Consider the following 11,809-nt stretch of genomic DNA (forward strand, 5'->3'; position numbering starts at 1 on the left):
GCCATGTGGGTGCTAGGATTCGAACCTGGGTCTTCTGCAAGAACAGTCAGTGTTCTTAACTGCTGAGCCATCTCTTCAGCCTGTAAGTTAATTTTTTAAAAGATAATTTAATTTGCCTATTTGTGTGTGTATGGGGGTGGTGAGACAGGGTGTTAAGGTTTAAATGTAAAATGTCCCCAACAGACACATGTGCTTCAACACTTGGTCTTCCAGCCAAAGATACTGTTTTGGAGGTTGTAGAATATTTAGGAGGTAGAGTCTCACTGGAGGAACTGGGTCACTGGATACAGGCCTTGAGATTTTCCAGCCTGTCCTACTTCCTGTCCTCTCTCTGCTTCTTGGTGTATAGAGATATGAGAAGTCCCAGCCACAACTCACACTGCCAGAACTCCACCATGATGGACTGTAGCATTTCCTTCCTTAAGTTCCTTCTTGTCAGGTACTTGGGTCAAAATGATGAAGAGGTAACTAACACATAAGATTATGTAGTCCCAGACTGGTCTCAAACTGACTATGAAACCCAGGTTAATCTCAAACTCTCCATCCTCCTGCCTCATCCTCCTGAGTTCAGCAGATGTACACCATCACATCCATTACTTTTTTATGATTTTTAATAGAGTTTTGGTATTAATTCAGTAATACAAACAAGGGTTACAGAGAGAGTGAAAGAGAGACAGAGAGACAGAAAGGCAAAGAGAGAGTAGGTACACCCATGTGTGGAGGCCAGCACTGAGTGTCTTCCTCAGTCACTCTCCACTTTTTTGAGACAGGTTTTCTCACTGAACCTGGAGCTCACTGCTGTGGGTAGACTGACTAACCAGTGAGCCTCCAGAATCTACCTATGGCTTAATCACCAGAAGTGGGGTTACAGGTGCACACTGCCATGTCTGGCTTTTACATGGGTGCTGGGAACCCAAACTCAGGTCCTCAAGCTAACACCCCAAGCACTCTATTTAGCCATTGATCCATCTCCCAACTGTAAGAATTTTTTTTTTTTAGATTACTTTACTTTCTCTGCAAGTTTTATGTTTTTCTTTCTTCCTTTGTTTCATTCTTAGGGTAGGAAGGATTGAACCCATCACCTTCCACATGTTTTAAATTCTAAAATAAGCACTTATGTTTCAAATAGTAAGAGAGATGCTCTATATTCAAATTAAATAATATGCAAAGTTGGGCATAATGGGACACACCTGCAATCCCAGTATTTGGGAGGCTAAGGTAGAAGGATGGGCCTTTTCAGACCAACCTGGGCTACATGAGCTCTTGTCTTTAAAAAAAATGGATCAGGGGCTGGAGAGATGGCTCAGCGGTTAAGAGCACTGACTGCTCTTGCAGAGGACCTGGGTTTGATTTCCAGCACCCACATGGCAGCTCCCCATAACTCCAGTTCCAGGGGAATCCGAAGCCCTCCTCTGACCTCCGCAGCACGACATGGGTGCATTCACATACATGCAGGCAATACACTCATACACATAAAATAAAAATAATAAATAAAATAATTTTTAAAAAATGGTAAAAATGACTCAGTGGATAAAGGGGCCTGCTGCCAAGCCTAACAATCTGCATTAGCTCCAGAGTCCACATGGCAAGTTGTCCTCTGACCTCCACATGCATATCACATGGTTCTCCACTTCTCAACTTGGAAAGAAGGAAAGGGAAGGAGAGAGGGAGGGAGGAGGGAAAAAAAATGCTGGGCATGGTGGTGCATACCTTTAATCCCAGCACCTAGAAGGCAGAGGCAGATGTCTAAGAGTTCAAGGTCAGTCTTGTTTATATAGCAAGGCCTAAGTCACCCAGGGTTACATTGTAAGACTCTGTCTAAAACTAAAATAAAGAAAAATAAAGGAAGAAATAAAATTTAATTGTTAGTAGGGGGGTGGTAAGATGGCTCAGCAGATAAAGGTGCTTGCCACCAAGTCTGACGACCTGAGTTCAATCCTTCGGACCATGGTGGAAGGACTTATGAAAGTTGTCCTCTGACCTCTACACGTGTGCCATGGTATATACGTGCCCCACCCCCACTAAATAAATGTATTTTTAAAAATTAAAGAAGATTGCCAGGTGTGGTGGCGCAAGCCTTTGATCCCAGCATTCGGGAGGCAGAGGCAGGCGGATCTCTGTGAGTTCAAGGTCAGCCTGGTCTACATAGCGAGTTCCAGGCCAGCTGGGGCTACAGGGAGACCCGGTCTCAAAAAAGCAGATAGGAGAGTTATAAGTAACTAGGGAAGCCCAGGAAAACAAAATCATATTGAAGAATTTCTAAACTGTCTCACCTAAGGGCTGGAGAGATGGCTCAGCGGTTAAGAGTACTGACTGCTCTTGCAGAGGACTAGCGTTCGATTCCCAGCACCCACATGGCAGTACGAACCATCCTTAACTCCAGTTCCAGGGGAATCTGACGCCCTCTTCTGACCTCTGTGGCACTGCATGACACAGGTGCACTCACATACATGCAGGCAATACATTCATATACATAAAAAATAAATAAATAAAATATTTTTTAAAATGTCTCACCTATAAATGTAGAACAAATAAAATAGGAAGGACTGGTTGAAATTGTTTCAGAAGCTTAAGATCATTGTCCTGCCTTCCCCCAACTAGTGAGACCAGGTACCACGTTGATGAAAGACTAAGTGCTTTTTCTCTGGAAAGGGTTGACAGTTTCTAGACTGGTAGATAGCAGCAACAGAAAAAGGCAGAGTACCATACTGAAGTTGGACAAATTAAGTAAACAAATTAAGACCTCACAAGACTTTTTGTAGAATGTGGTCAGTTAGTGGTTAGTAACACTGAAGGTACTTAAGTTTCCCAACCAGATCCATTCAGCAAAGCTGACAATGTCACAGCCTCTGATAACCTCTTCTAGCCTTCCACTTAAATGAATGCTGGCAATTAGATATTACCAGACGCCTAGGGAAAAACGTTCAAATGAATGAGTCAAAAACAAATAACTAGGCAGGGGTAGTAGTGCACACCTTTAATCCCAGCACTTGAGAGGCAGAGGCAGGCAGATCTCTGAGAGATAAGAGGCCAGCCTGGTCTACATATCAAGTGCCAGGCCAACTGGGGCTACAGGGAAACCCTGCTTCCAAAAAACCCAAACAAACAAAGAAAAAAACCAAATGACTACTTGAACAAAGAAAATATAACCACAGAAGGATTTTGAAAAACAAAATATAACTGCAGAGAGGGGAGAACAAAGGCAGAAGGGAGCAAACCCACCTTTGTGGTGTTTGCCCCCAAACTCATAACCTTAGTCCAATCATGAGACAATACCAGGGAAATTTGGACTAAGGGACAGACAACATATAAAATACTAACCATCTTCAGAACTGAAGGTTCTGACTGAAGGAAAGACAAAGAAACCATCACAGATAAGAGATTCAAGTATATGAACACTAAATGCAATGTAATATCATGGTTTAGCTACCACAAAGGAAAACAAATTAGTGTGTATAGAGGGAGGAGTTGAGTAAATCTGAATAGGGTCTATAGTAAGCAATACTCTATGAATGATAATTTCTTCTCTGCTTTTTAAAAATTTTGCTGGGATTGAATAACCCAGGGTCTCCCACATGCTAGGGAGGCAAGTGCCCTGCCAGTGCACATACCCCTTAATCTCCAATGTTCATTTCTTAGGTGTGCTAAAGGTTCTGGTATTATGTGAAATATTCATATTTAGTGAAGCTTCCTCAAAGGTACGCAAGAACTCTCGGCATAGTATATTTGCAACTTTAAGTCTAAAACTGCTATCTAAAAAAAGGGCTGAAGTCTACAGAACTATCATTATTATCCTAAAAGATCTAAGAAAATATATTACATGAAACACAAATGCTTTATTTTTAAAAGAAACATTAAAAACAAAAAACAAGAAACATACTGAGCATGGTTGTACACACCTGTGATCCCAGAAGGATCACATCAAATTAAAGGTCAGCCTGGTCTACACAGTGAGTTCCAGAACAACCAGAGTTACTTACGTAGATGGATCTTGCCTCAAAAAAAGACAAAAGCAAGCAAATCAACCAACCAAAAAATAATTCCTTATTTTTTATGCAATATCTCATTGTTACCCAAGCTGATCTTAAATTTGTGGGTTCAAGTAAGTGATCCTCCTACCTCAGTGTCCACTAAGAAATAATTCTTTTTTTATTACATTTGCCTATTTATTTATGTGTACAAACATGTAAAGACTAGAAGACAATCTTTAAGAGTCGGTTCTTTCCTCCCACCATTTAGATCCCTGGTGAACTCAGATCCTTGAGCTTCTCTTGCAGGCACCTTTAACTTGCTGGCCAGAAATAATTCTTAAAAGCCAAAAATGAGGCCCTGGGGCACCTTCCTCCCCTACAAAATAAAAATGTAATTAAAAAAAATTTTTTTAAATTAAAAATATAATCATAGCAATAGAAAACTTAGTAAAAAGATGCAACTAAGGAAAAATATTTATACATCATAATAAAAAGTAAAAGATTAAACAACAGGAAACAAAAGAAAGAGAACTACTCAGAAAGTCCAAATATGAATAATAACTCCCAAAAGAACAAAACCAAGCAGAAAATACAATTAATGCTGCCGGGCATGGTGGCACAGACCTTTAATCCCAGCACTAGGGAGGCAAAAGCAAGAGGCGCTCTATGAATGAGTTCAAGGCCAGCCTGGTCTACATAGTGAGTTCCAGGCCAACTGGGGCTACACACAGGGAGACCCTGTCTCAAAAAGTCCAAAAAAAGCAGGGTGTGGTGGTACAGGCCTTTAGTCCCAGCACTTGGGAGGCAGAGGCAGGTGGATTTCTGTGGGTGTGAGGCCAGCCTGGTCTACATAGCAAGTTCCAGGCCAGCTAGGGCTACAAGGAAACCCTGTCTCAAAAAGACCAAAAACTAAAAACTAAAATAAAAAGACCAAAAAAAGAAAAGAAAAAAGGAAAAAGGAAAGAAAATACAATCAATTTAGTAATTCAATAAAACTTCCTAGGATTAAAGGACCTGACTATCAAATTGTTAAAGTCCACCAATAAGCTACACCTGTAGCTCTATGTGAGCCCTTGTATTCAAACCCCCCCATACACACATCTGCAAAGTACCTATCACAAAGAATTAAAATAAAGATTCCAAGAAACATCTTTTTTTAATATTTATTATATTTTTTATTGTGTGTATTGCCTGCATGTAGGTGAGTGCACCCATGTCATGCAATGCCCGTGGAGGACATAAGAGGCTGTTGGATCCTCTGGAACTGGAGTTATGGACAGCTGTTACATGCCATGTGGGTGCTGGGATTCAAACACGGGTCTTCTGCAAGAACAGTCAGTGGTCTTAATTGCTGAACCATCTCTCCAGCCCCCAAGAAACATCTCTTAAATGTCAGAAACTGAACACAGAGAAGAGCTTGTAAGCTTCCACAGAGGGAAAAAAAAAGAAGTCCATATCCCCATACAAATAATTAAGAATCCAAATGCCACTGCACCTGCTGGCACAGGCCTATAATCTTAGCTACCCAGGAGGCTGAGGCCAGATGATCTCACGTTTAAAGACTGCCTGGGCTATAATGAGTTCAGAGTCCGAGTAACTTAGTGAGACCCTATTTCAAAATTAAAAAAAAAAAAGAAAATGGTAGCTACAGCTCAGTAGCAGAACACTCACCTAACAAGTGTGATCACTTGTGTTCTATTCCTGGCACTGAAAGAAAAAATCAGAATGCCTTTCAGTGTAATTAGTAACACTGGAAGCTACAAAATACCTTCAAAATTCTCAAAAGGAGCCAAGCATGGTAATGCCTGCCTGTGATCCTAGACTACAGGAGACAGAATCAAGATGATCTTAAGCATGATGCCAACCAGGATTACAGAGTAACTCTGTCATTCATAAATAAATAAGTTTAAATGTCAATAAATCTCTGTGGTATCAGTAGTCATAATAGTCTTTTCACTCACATTTTTTATAGATTTATATACATAGTTATATATACATAATCAAGCTTTAAGACAAGTCAATGACTCCACCATCTTTCCAAGCTGCCATCATGGTACACATCAATGTTCTGGCTGATGCTCTTCAGAGTATCAACAATGCTGTGAGGCAAATATCAAGTCTTTATCCAGCTGTGCCCCAAAGTCATCCTCCACTTTCTAACTGTGATGATGAAGTGCGATTATATTGGCCAATTTGAATCACTAATCATCAGAGAGCTGGGAAATTGTTGTGAACCTCAGAGGTAGGTTAAATAAGAATAGAGTTGTCGGCCCTAGATTTGTTGTATAGCTTAAAGGCCTAGAAAAGCCAGACATGGTGGTGCACGCCTGTAGTCCCAGCACTCGGGAGGCAGAGGCAGGTGGATCACTGTGAGTTCAAGGCCAGCCTGGTCTACACAGTGAGTTCAGGTGAGCTGGGACTACAGGGAGACCCTGTCTCAAAAAGACAAAAAAAAAAAAAAACCCACCTAGAAAAATGCAGAATAATCCACTCCATTCCTCCAGTTTGGTTTCATTGTACTGACAGCCTCAGCTGGCATCATAGAGCATGAAAAAGCAAGAAAACACACAAGAGGGAAAATCTTGAGATTATTTTTCTAGGGATGAAAAACATACATATAAATAAAATGCCTAAGTGGAAAAAATATATATATATATAAATATAAAAAGTCAATGAAAAACCAGGAGTGGATGAATGATGCATTCCTGTAATCCCAGCACTCAGGGGTTGGAGACAGGAAGATTAGAAATTCAAGGTCACCTTTGGCAACATGAAAATCAATGTTGTTAAAGATAAAAAGGGTATGATGTTTGTGCTTTAGAGAGGACTGAAGGCTCTTGAGAACTAAAGGTAAAGCACTGACTAGATCATGAACTAAAACACTACAGCTATAAAAGAGATTACTAAAGCCAGGCATGGTGGCACATACCTTTTGCAGAGGCAGAGGCAGGCGAATCTCTGTGAGTTCAAGGCCACCCTGGTCTATATAGTGAGTTCCAGGCCAGCTGGGGCTACAGGGAGACCCTGTCTCAAAAGACCAAAAAAAAAAAAGATTACTAGAACAGCTGAGAAATCTTAAATGAGAATATCTACTACATATTATTACATTACTATTAGCAGGCCATAAGTGACTAAATCAGAAAATATCCTAACTCCTGGGAAAAACATGCAGAGGTACTTACGGGTGTTGGGTCTTTCCACTTAGTTTGAAATGATTCAGAAACATGCACACATGCATGAGAAAGCAGTACAGAAAATGTGGCAAAATATTAAACACTGATGAATCTAGGTCAAGGGGACAGTGGTGTCTACTGCGCTATTCTTTGTAAGCTTAAAGGTTTTTAAAATAAAAAATTTTAAAAATTACTTCCCATGTATTTTTTAAAATTTATTTTATTTTTATGTATATGAGTATTCTGGCTGTATATATGTAAGTGCACCCGTATCCTGCAAATGCCCACTGAGGACAGAAGAGGACGTTGGAGCCCCTGGAATTGGAGTTAGAGACAGTTGTTAGCCACCATGTAGGTGCTGGGATTTGAACCCAGGTCTTCTGTAAAAGCAGCCAGTGCTCTTAACCACTGGTCCATCTCTCCAGGCCCCTCCCACGTATTCTTTTTCAGGATGCCACTACAGAGTATTCTCCATCAAAATGAAGGAATAAACCAAGAATGTGGAAGACATGAGAAATAAGTTCTCCAACAGAAGAGAAGATAAAGGGAACCCCCAATGATGGTGAAGAATAAGCCCAGGATGACCATTAAGGACCAGACGTAAAAGACAGCAATTTAGGTTGGAGGCAGCCAAAAGAGTCTGAGATTTTACAGGAGATGAAAATTAATGGATTATCTGGCCCATATCAGAGACCTGAGATATTTAGAAAATATATGTACTTAGTTAATATACAATAAATACACAAAAAGCTAACAACACACTTGGGAGGCAGAGGCATATGAATCTCTGTGAGCTTAAGGTGATCCTGGACTACAAAGTAAGTTCCAGGCAGCTCATAACTGTCTGTAACTCCAGTTCTCATGGGATCTGATGCCCTCTTCTGGCTTCTCCAGGCACTAGTCATGCCCACATGCATGCAGACAAAACATTCATTTACATAATATAAAAATTAATCTTAATCTTGACTGTTAAAAATCTAACCAGGGGGCTGGAGAGATGGCTCAGCGGGTTAAGAACACTGACTGTTCTTGCAGAAGACCCAGGTTTGAATCCCAGCACCACATGGCATGTAACAACTGTCCGTAACTCCAGTTCCAGGGGATCCAACAGCCTCTTCTGTATTCCGCAGGCATTGCACGACATGGGTGCACTTACCTACATGCAGGCAATACACATGTACACATAGAATAAAAATAATAAATAAAATATTTTTTTAAAAATAAAAATCTAGGCCAGGTGTGGTGCCTCACACTTTTAATCCCAGCACTTGGGAGGCAGAGGCAGGTAGATCTCTGTGAGTTCAAGGCCAGCCTGGTCTACATAGTGAGTTCCAGGACAGCTGGGGCTACAGGGAGACCCTGTCTCAAAAAGCCCAAAAATAAAATAAAATAAAAATCTAATCTAACCAGGTATTATGGTGCAAGCCTCTGATCCCAGTATCCCAGATGATGAGGTGGAGGCAGGAGGAACAGCAGCTCAAAGTCAGCCTTGGCCACAAAGCCAAGAAATATGAGGCCATCTATGGACTAGGTAAGACCCTGTCTCAAAAACAAAAAAGTTGAGTGAGGCAGTACATGCTTCTAATCTCAGAACACAAGAGGACTGTAAATTCAAAATCAGCCTGAACTACAAAGTAAGTACTAGGCCAGCTTGGGCTATAAGACCTCTTCTTAAAGGGCAAATTATAAAATATCTGATAACTAATAAAAAATTAATAGTACTAGTTGTTTCTAGTGTCAGGAGGAGAAAAAAAAAAAAAACTCTCCATAAAATTATGCAGGAAATTTTAAGTTGAAAATAAGGAAGGGGGCTGGAGAAGTTGCTTGGGTGTTAAGAGTGCTTGCACTTCTTCCAGAGGACTTGGGTTCGATTCCTAGCACCCACATAGCAGCTCTGTCATCCTCTTGAAGGCATCGTAGGCACTATATACATACCAGTAAACATACCAGCCATCAAAACACTTGCACAGAAATAAATCTTTTTTTTTAAAAAAAAAAGAAAAGGGCTGGAGAGATGGCTCAGTGGTTAAGAACACTGGTTGTTCTTGCAGAAGACCTGGGTTCGAATCCTGGCACCCACATGGCAGCTAACAACTGTACGTAACTCCAGTTTCAGGGGATCTGACGGCCTCTTCTGTCCTCCGTAGGCATTGCATGACATGGGTGCATTTACCTACATGCAGGCAATACATGTGTACACATAAAAATATAAAAATAATAAATAAAATATTTTTTTAAAAAAAGAAAAAAGAAAGTAAGAACTCCCTGCTGAGAGTATAGCTCAGAGGTAGAACACATGCTTCATATGAATGAGGCCCTAAATTCAATCCCTAGCACCAAAAAACAATCTTTCCAAACTTTGCTGACCTATGATGCATTAGATTAGATTATGAAAAGCATGTATGCTGCCTGTTTTTAACAGGACTATCAAATAAAAAATAATCTTGGGCTGGAGAGATGGCTCAGTGGTTAAGAGCACTGACTGCTCTTGCAGAGGACCCGGGTTCAATTCCCAGCACTGACATGGTGGCTAAGAACCATCTGTAATTCTAGTTCCAGGGGATTCAGTACCTTCTTCTGACCTCCACTGGCATTGCATAACACAGGTGCACTAACACACTCACAGGCAATACACACATACACATAAAAATAATAAAATATTTTAAAAAATATCCTTGGGGCTGGAGAGATGGCTCAGCAGTTAAGAGCACTGACTGCTCTTGCAGAGGACCCAGGTTCAATTCCCAGCACCCACATGGTGGCTACGAACCATCCTTAACTCCAGTTCCAGGGGAATCCAAAACCATCTTCTGACCTCCTCAGCATTGCACGACACAGGTGCGCTCACATACATGCAGGCAATACACTCATACACATAAAATAAAAATAATAAATAAAATTTTAAAAATTCTTATAGTAAGTGGAAAACTGGACAACAAAGTTCTTTAGGTACTTTTCAAACTAAATGTTTATTAATTTACTGGATTTTATGAGACAATCAAAGGGAAATTAAATAGCTTGTCTGTCAGGGCCAGGAATATCAACAAATGGTGAATAAAGCACAAACAACCCAACTATCCATCATCTTGTGCTAATCTGATACTATTCCCAATAAATTTAAGAACCTATCAAGCTTCTAGCAGCCTACCAGCCTCCAACTTGGAATGTGTGTAAGCATGTACATATATATGAAGGCAAATGTAAATGACTGAAGACAGATTTGAGGGTTCCCTGGACTTCAGTTCCAGGCATGGTGGTGCATACCTTCAATGCCAACACTTCGAGTAGAGGTAAACATCTCTCTGAGTTCCAGGCCAGCCTGGTCTATACAGCAAGTTCTAGGCTGGCCAAGGATACACAGTGAGACCCCGTTTAAAAGAAAACATAATAGCAGAACTTTTAGGAACTTCATTATTGAGTTTATACTATTTCTATCATATGAGATTGGTCACAATTCATAAATGAAACCTTACATTTCTTTAAAAAAAAAAAAAAAAGCTTCCCCAAATTTGGGTCTATTTTTCAAACTTGACTTTAGGAGTTCATTCAAAATTTCAAACTTTGTGTTATCATGTCGAAGAAAATCATCAATACAGGCTGATTCTATCTAGGATGACCTTTTCATAACTTGTATATATAGCCATGTAATTTCAACCCACCCCCACCCTCCCCAACCCCCCGTCATAGAATAGTATTTTTGTGGTTCTTTATGTAAGGATCACTGTGGAATGCCTAGGGCCATCAACCTTTGGGTAGGGCACTTAACATCCTTTATTGGTTTTGTTTCTCACTTTTTTGTCAGATAAGGTTCTTGCTATATAGTCCTGGGCTGTTCTATAACTTTCTATGTAGACTAGGCTGGCCTCAAATGCTTCAAAATCTTCCTGCTTTAGCCTCTTGAATGCTGAATTACAGGGAAGAGCCGCCATACACTACAAAATCCCTTACTGTTAAAGATACTTTTCACTTACCTCCTTAAACATCCTGAAACTAAATGGTGTAAATGCAACTTGAATAAGTAACAAATTGGTAAGAGAACCAGATCATTAGAGTACATGTAACTAAGATTAGTTGGTGAAAGTCCTGAGAACTTCTGCCAACTCAGATGTGCTCTTTCTGTAAATGCAAGATCCTTGTAGTACTAGGTGCCAAATTTTCTATTTAATATCACTGTCAAATAGCCCATTATAGTAAAAGGTAGTTGGGAATTTAGGTTTTATAAAGATTAAAAAGTAGTTCAACAGGGGCTAGAGAGATGGCTCAGTGGTTAAGAGCGCTGGCTGCTCTCAAAGAGGACCAGGGTTTGATTCTCAGCACCCACATGGCAGCTAATAACTGTCAGTAACTCCAGTTCCAGGGGATCCGACACCTTCTTCTGACCTCCGCAGGCACTGCACGACACGGGTACACTTACATGCCTGCAGGCAAAACACTCAAACACATAAAATTAAAAATTTAATGCACTCATCTCTCCCTTCTTATTAAAAATCATTTATGGCATCTTATTAATTAGGCTGCCTCTCACAGCCAATATCATAAGCATGCTTTCTTATTATGTGTATGAATGTATTGCCTTCATGTATGTAGGTGCACCCATGTCATGCAATACCCATGGAGGTCAGAAGAGGACATCAGATCCCCTGGAACTGGAATTACAGTTATTAG

General features: G+C 40.4%; 1 protein-coding gene and 1 pseudogene across 5 annotated transcripts in view; one reads left to right on the top strand and one right to left on the bottom strand.

Annotated features, from left to right (window-relative positions):
- Acaca (acetyl-CoA carboxylase alpha) overlaps positions 1 to 11,809 on the bottom strand; it is a 284,858-nt gene that overhangs the window by 269,162 nt on the left and 3,887 nt on the right. The window lies entirely within an intron of this gene.
- On the top strand, positions 6,022 to 6,571 carry LOC115070030 (annotated as a pseudogene).

The sequence above is a fragment of the Nannospalax galili genome, unplaced genomic scaffold, assembly GCF_000622305.1.
Source record: "Nannospalax galili isolate Female #2095 unplaced genomic scaffold, S.galili_v1.0 scaffold1430, whole genome shotgun sequence".
Taxonomy (NCBI): domain Eukaryota; kingdom Metazoa; phylum Chordata; class Mammalia; order Rodentia; family Spalacidae; genus Nannospalax; species Nannospalax galili.